The sequence below is a fragment of the Nicotiana sylvestris genome, chromosome 3 (genome assembly GCF_000393655.2).
Source record: "Nicotiana sylvestris chromosome 3, ASM39365v2, whole genome shotgun sequence".
NCBI lineage: Eukaryota > Viridiplantae > Streptophyta > Magnoliopsida > Solanales > Solanaceae > Nicotiana > Nicotiana sylvestris.
The window spans coordinates 124343142-124351039 of record NC_091059.1 but is presented as its reverse complement, the minus strand read 5'-3'; positions in this window follow the sequence as shown (position 1 = coordinate 124351039).

Genomic DNA, 7898 nt, shown 5'->3' with positions numbered 1-7898 from the left:
GACAAACTTAATAGAAAAAATGTAGTCACTATAGGTTTATCCTTTTAAATAAAAATGAGACGAGCCTCGCCAAATAAAATGCACAGATTGCGGGGCCCTCACAAAATGTATGTGTTAATTACTTAGAACTCGGGATCGGCCGCTTAGCGAACTCCACGGCCTTACCCAAAAAATAATAAATACGCTAATCGCTTTAGGCGCGCATTTTAAAAATCTTACCTTCTTAAACTCGGGTGTGCATTTCATGCGACCCAAATCCAAATCCCAAAACATTGAATAAAAATGTGTTCCGGATTGCGGGTGCATTTCATGTGACGCAATCCAAAGACATATTTATAAACGACGTTCACATTCTTTAAAAAATAATAATAAAATCGGTAAAGAGTTAAAACTTGCACATGAGCTCATAATTGTATAAAATCAGATAAATAAGCCGAATGTGATAGTTGAGCGACCGTGCTAGAACCACGGAACTCGGGAATGACTAACACCTTCTTCCGAGTTAACAGAATTCCTTATCCGAATTTCTGGTTCGCGGACTGTAATACAGAGTCATTCTTTTCCTCGATTCGGGATTAAATTGGTGACTTGGGACACCCTAAATCTCCCAAGTGGTGACTCTGAAATAAACAAACAAATCCTGTTTCGATTGTTCTTTAATTGGAAAAAACTCCTACGCCCCTCGCGGGGACGGAAAAAGGAGGTGTGACAGCTCTGGCGACTCTGGTGGGGATATAAACCCAGAACCACTGGTTCAGGGTTAGAAATTCGAGCTTATATAAATTGTTATATTTGGTTTTATCTAATTTTGTTACATGTTTGGGCTCAATGTGCTAATTGGTTGTCTTTTACCGTTTTGATATTACGTGAACTGTATATAAACTGTGCCGAAACCCATCTCCTCTCTAAGTCTTCTGAATCATGAAGAATGGTGCACTCCGTACGACTTCTTTTCTGTATAGTGTCAAATCCCAATTTAGAACGAGGTTCGGACAAGTTGCAAAGCCGGTGAAGCTTCTGTATTCCCGGTACGCTGCCCCCCTTCGGCTCGAGTTGTCTGCTCGGGTAAGCCAGGTCTAGAACAAACACCCAGGTTCTGAACCTAGAATAACTCAACTTCATGCCGGATCCCTAGTAGGAACGCTTATTTGCATCATGCGCATTTGACTTAGGGGACTCAACACAGGGGTTGGGTCCGTCTAGGACTAGCAACCTGAAGTGAAAAGACCATCCTGCTGCATACTGTGTGCTTTGTGCATTTACTTGTTTCAGACTTGCATGCTGACCGGCTTCAAAAATCGGGAATATTGGAAAATTGCGAGAAAAGAGGGAAGTAACAGTGTAGAGAGTTAATTGTTTTTATTTTTTTTAAAAAAAAAAAATCATGCCCCAAATACTGTAGAAATTCTGCCGAAATTTTGAGAAAAATGAAAAAAAGAAAAATATTTTTTTATATAGTTTGTTTCACTCAAAAACCAAAAGAAAAAATAGAAAAAGAGTCTTTTATTTTTTGTTTGGAAAATAGGTTGGTCATTTTGGTGAAACGAAAAAGAAAAAAAATCCTCACTTTGTCTTGTTTTCAAAATAAAAAATAAAAAGAGAAAGAGAAGAAAAGAAAAATAGTTTGTCTTGCTATGAAAAATGAAAATGAAAAAAAAGTCTTGTTTTTAAAATGGTTTTTATTTATTTATTTATTTATATTGTTTATGAAAATGCCAAAAATAAAAATAAAAATAAAAAGAGTCTTGCGTTGAACGTGGTTTTATTATTTGTTGCAATATATATATATATATATATATATATATATATATATATATATATATATATAAATCCAAAAATTATTTTTCTTTATTTCCTTTCTAGAAAAGTTTTTTTTTAGACCCCCAATTTTCAAGAAAAAATCCAAAATATTTTCCATTATTGATGTCTTTAGAAAGTCTTTTTAATTGTTTTAAAAAAAATAAAAAATAAATAAAAAAAATAAAAAAATAAAAATATTTTCTTTTAATTTCTTCTAAAAAATCCGAAAATATTTTCATTCTTCTTTCAAAATTGAAAAGAAAAGTCAAAAATATTTTTTAGAAGCATTTCTTTCATTGAAAGTAAAATTCCAAAAATATTTTCTTTCTTCTTTAGAAGTTTCTCTTTCAAAATTCAAAAAAAAAAATTCTTTAGAAATCCTTCTTTGAAAAATGCTCCCTTTTTTCTTTATAAGTCTTTCCTTCAAAAAAAAATTAAAAAAAAATGTTAGTTTATGTACTTTATTCATGATGTCCCGAACTACGCGGGTTTGATTCTCACCGGATGTGAGATACGTAGGCAACCATCATCGGGTCCAACCTCCCCTTTGCTAAAATAATCAAAAACAAATAAATAAACAAAAAACATGTCAAAATTTTAATTTTGTCATAAATAAGTCGGGTGATGTCCAACCTCCCCTTTTGCAAAAAAAAATAGCAAATATATATATATATATATATATGTGTGTGTGTGTGTGTGTCAAATTTTAATTTCATCATAAAGAAGTCGGGTGACGTTGTTTTGTCAAGACATAGCCGAATGTTCCCGAAAGGGACGCCGGAAGGCTGACTTTGCATAAACAGCCACCTTTTGGGTCATGTTTAAGATTTGGTCCAGTTGACCCACACAGCCTTAAAAATCTTCGTCCCCGAGGCGTTGAAAGGCCGTGATTGCAATATTGAGTTTTCTATTTTGAAAAACGATAAAAAGAGTCATAAATAAGTCGGGTGATGCTGTTTTTGTCAAAACATGGCCGAATGTTCTCGAAAGGGACGCCGAAAGGCTGACTTTGCATAAACAGCCACTTTTTGGGGGTCATTTTTTAGATTTTGACCGATTGACCCTCACAGCCTTAAACATTTACGTCCCCGAGGCGTTAAAAGGCCGTGTTTGTATTAGCGGGTTTTCTATTTTTGAAAAATAATAAAAAGAGTCATAAATAATTCGGGTGATGTTGTTTTTGTCAAAAATAGCCGAATGTTCCCGAAAGGGACGCCGGAAGGCTGACTTTGTATAAACAACCACCTTGGGTCATTTTTTAGGATTTTGGCCGGTTAGCTAACGTGGCCTTAAAATCTTCGTCCCCGAGGCGCTAAAGGACCGTGTTTACAACACCAGGCTTTTATTGTAATTTGAAAAGAAAAAAAACAAAAACAAAGAGTCAGCGGTCAGGTGAATACCGTTTGGATTTTTAGTCAAAATAGCCGAGCCAGCTTCGGTAGCGTCTTAAACCGTTCTTGCCGAAATAACCTTAGAGTATCTTTCAGTTGTCGAAAGGCTATTTTCGTAAAAGAACGAACAAGTTTGTAAAGTGTCATAAAATAATCCTCCACGGCCTCAAAATTCATGTGAAATTTGGAAGGGGCCACATTTGCAAAAAATAACCGTTCGGTTGTCTTTGTCAAACGGAGAAAGGAAGCTGGCCATTCGTTTTGGAGTTTGTAAATCTTTTGATTAGAATATGTGGGTTGTTTGATTTTCGAGTTTGTAGGTCATCTTCAAACCCTTGAAACCCAGTTTGTTTTTTGAAAAAAAATGTTTATTATTGTTTATCTTTTATTGGGCTGAACTACGCAAGGTCTGATTCATGCGGGGTCATGATACGTAGGCAATCTCCATAAGATTCGACCACAACAAAAAAAAGGAAAAAAAGAGAAAAGAAAAAATGAAAAAAAAGAAAAGAAAAAATGAAAAAAAATAGAAAAAAAAAAGAAAGAAAAATGAAAAAAAAAGAGAAAAAAAAATCTTAATAATGAAAACCGACTGAGTCCATTCTAACCTGTTTTGTTTTGGATCGCAAGAAAGCTAAGGTGGTTGGTTTGTGGTAAGCCGGAAACCCTGATTGTGATCCAAGACAATGACACCCAGAATATCGTGCAGAATCCTTTACCTGCACATCATGATACACACTTTGCGGGGATAAGGCTTGATAACAGAAGCACTCGAATCCTATCGGGGACTTGTTGACTAAAGTTGATGATATTGAAGTTGGCAATGGTCTGGGCAATACTGATGCGAAGCTCAGTGGCTAAGATGCCAGTTTTGATAAAGTGGGAGGACGCTCCGTTCCTTGGTTAGCAAGAGAGAAGCTTTTGGTGGCTTATTTTGTTGTCATTTCTGTTGTCCGGATTATTAGGGTTGTAATTCGGATATTGTCTTGTGTCAAACTTTCTTATCTTTCCATTTTGTCATAGCGGTTTGTTTAAGTTTTATCCAGGTTGTTTTAGGATTTTATTCTGGTTTGTTTTTGTTTGTTTTGTTATTCAAACCATTTCACTAGTAGTCTAATGCAAAATCCGGTCTTTTATTATTTCCAGTCATCTTTTTGTTTAGTCCTTTTATCATTTTTGTTCAGCACCGATTCTAGTGACATGACATGCGCACACAGTTTGGGCCTAATCTTAAAAGTTAATCATAAAACCCCGGAAAGGTGATCAGAACGTTTAAAGGAAATAAGGACAATTTGATATTATTCAGAGCTCGAGTCATATGGAACTGGGGCAAGTAAAACATAAAGAAAACCGTTAAAGGCAAGATTCGCCAAATTGACATGAGGGTCGTTCATGATAATGAGAGTGAGAGTGTTGCCCAACAGTGCTTTAGAGATGACAAATGAAAAGGCAAATGTGTAAATATAATTGTCAAGTCCAGCACCATCAGAAGAGGCTACAAATCTTTGCTTAATTGTATTGTTTGCACTTGGCATGTTTTGAAGACTGGAATGACGAAGGCATTTTATTCTGCTATCTAAACACTTTATCCTTCGTTAACCCCTTTTGAGCCTTATTGTTTTTCTTTCGTACCCCTCATTCGGAATCAGTAGCAACGACTAGAAAACACAAGCATGGCAGGTAAAGAAAAGAAAAGAAAAAAAAATAAAAAAAAGAAGAAAGAAAAGAAAACAACAAAACGACAAAAGAGAAAGGAGAAATGAGAAAAAGAAAGAAAAGAAAAGAAAGTAATAGGTAAAGAAAAAAAGAGGAATTGAGAACTACGTTTGACCTGATTTCTCAAAGAGGATACATAGGTGCTTCAGGATCGGTCATAGGGTGCATAATGTGCATAATGTGCATAGTGTGCATATTGTAACATAGTATAACAAAAATAAAAAATCCCCAAGCTAGAAACTGGGGCAAGAGTTGCGCTTGTTGTAAGCGAATATAGTTCCGAAGGTTGTAATTTTGAACCCCAAATTTATTTTGTTTTTGAGCCTTCAATACCCTTTCTTTCTAGCCCTATCAAAAACACCACATTACGTTCCAAAGAAAGACCTTTTGACCAATCTTCGAAAGATGCCAAGTCATACAAACGGAAGTCAGGGGTAGCACCCCGATTCCCAACAGAGAAAAGGATCATGGATTGGACACGAATTGATAGCCGAAAAGAATCCCAAGCAGAAAGAGTCATATCGGCAACCCTCCAAATCCTCAGCTGGAAAGTGATACAAATGAGAGAGCCTTATCGGTGAAAATCTTTACGGACACCATAAGGCGATGAAAGCTGAGATAAAACCAAAATGAGAGAGGCTTGATAGTGAAAACCCTTCGGGCACTACAAGTCGAATAAGATTAAGAATCAGATGGGGAATCGCCAAGGGAAGATCTTGAAAGATGATTGACGGCAGAGGATAGGCCACATGTGCATGTCATGATTATTAGAGTCGGTATCTGCGTTTGATAGGTTTTTTTATAGTTTCTCTTGTTAAAGGGTCATCTTTTTCCTTTGTCTTTTATTCGGTTCTCTTTTTGTTTATCTTTTTCCTTTCGTAGAAAAATTCCCAGGTAGAGTATGTTTGGTCAGAACAAGTGAAAAATGACTTCAAAATCTGCCATCAACTTTCCAATTATGCAGGACCAGATCCGATTAGAACATCCAAATGGTCTAAATCAATAAAGAACAACGTGGAGAGCAATGTGCATGATTTGGGAAATTCATATGAGACTAAAAGGTCGGGGGAAATGCCAAGTTTCACTTGCTATGCCGCAAAAGAGGATGGATATCCCCAATAGAAAAGGTTGCTTTCATCTCAATGAACATGCACGATCTTCAAGTTACATCGGCTGACATGAAAATGCGTGAGGTCAAATAAGGAGACCGGAAAATGTTTAAGAGGTTTGGGAATAATGAATCGTCAAGAAGGGCGGAAGGTATCAGCCCAAGCTTCAAGATGGACAGACAACGCATAGATGGAGAATGGTTGATGGCATCCCCAGCAGGAGTATCACAACCAACCGTCACATTTTAAACTGACCAAATTTTCTTTGATTTGAAGCAGGGACATGGAATGCTACCGATGACAGAAAGATGCGCCGCAAGAAAGATTGTCAAACTGGGGCAGAAAATTTTCGTTCATTTCGAAAATTGTCGAGGAGTCCAACACAAGTTTGGTGAAAATCGGTATCCTCAACGGCTTTTTGGGGGAAAGGCAAAACGAGTTTTAAGGGAGGTAGTCTTCGAAGGAAGAAGCTAGCAAAAGAAAAAAGAAAAAAAAACAGTTTTGCAAAAGGAAACAGTTTGCAGAGGAATGAAACATCCTACTTAAAAGGAAGTAGTTTTGGAAGGAGTAAGATAACATATTTTACTCAGCAGAGTTATCCTCAGCAGTGTTATCCCCAGCAGATCATCGAGATGTAGAAGCATCCTCGACAGAGTTTTGACCAAGTTTCAAGAAGGTCGGACAACCCAGAGTGGGGGAAGGAAGAAAGGGAAAATTCATTCCCAGCAAAATAATCCCCAACAAGTTTTGAGGTAAGACATTTTCAACTTTTGAAGATATTTTGGGTTCATCCGCCCTCGAATAGGATATTTTGGGTTCATCCGCCCTCGAATAGGATATTTTGGGTTCATCCGCCCTCGAATAGGATTTTATTTTTCAGAGTCGTTGTCGAGGTCAGGAGCCCGCCTGAAGAGAGGAAAGGCGTTTTATTTTTAAAAGTTGTTGAAATCTCGCCAGCCTAAAGAATGGAATGACATTTTATTTTCAAAGTTGTTGTTGAGGTCAGGCGCCCACCTGTATAACGAGAGGAATACATTTTTGTTTTTTCATTTCTAGGTCGCCCACCAGTATAATGCGGGCATACATTTCTGTTTTTTCATTTCTAGGCCGCCCACTAGTATAATGCGGGCATGCATTTCTGTTTTTTCATTTCTAGGCCGCCCACCAGTATAATGCGGGCATACATTTCTGTTTTTTCACTTCTAGGCCGCCCACCAGTATAATGCGGGCATACATTTCTATTTTTTCACTTCTAAGCCGCCCACCAGTATAATGCGGTCATACATTTCTGTTTTTTCACTTCTAGACCGCCCACCAGTATAATGCGGACATACGTTTCTGTTTTTTCATTTCTAGGTCGCCCACCAGTATAATGCGGGCATACATTTCTGTTTTTTCATTTCTAGGCCGCCCACCAGTATAATGCGGGCATACATTTCTGTTTTTTCATTTCTAGGCCGCCCACCAGTATAATGCGGGCATGCATTTCTGTTTTTTCACTTCTAGGCCGCCCACCAGTATAATGCGGGTATACATTTCTATTTTTTTATTTCTAGGCCGCCCACCAGTATAATGCGGACATGCATTTCTGTTTTTTCACTTCTAGGCCGCCCACCAGTATAATGCGGGCATATATTTCTGTTTTTTCATTTCTAGGCCGCCCACCAGTATAATGCGGGCATACGTTTCTGTTTTTTCATTTCTAGGCCGCCCACCAGTATAATGCGGGCATGCATTTCTGTTTTTTCACTTCTAGGCCGCCCACCAGTATAATGCGGGCATACATTTCTATTTTTTTATTTCTAAGCCGCCCACCAGTATAATGCGGGCATGCTTTTCTGTTTTTTCACTTCTAGGCCGCCCACCAGTATAATGCGGGCAT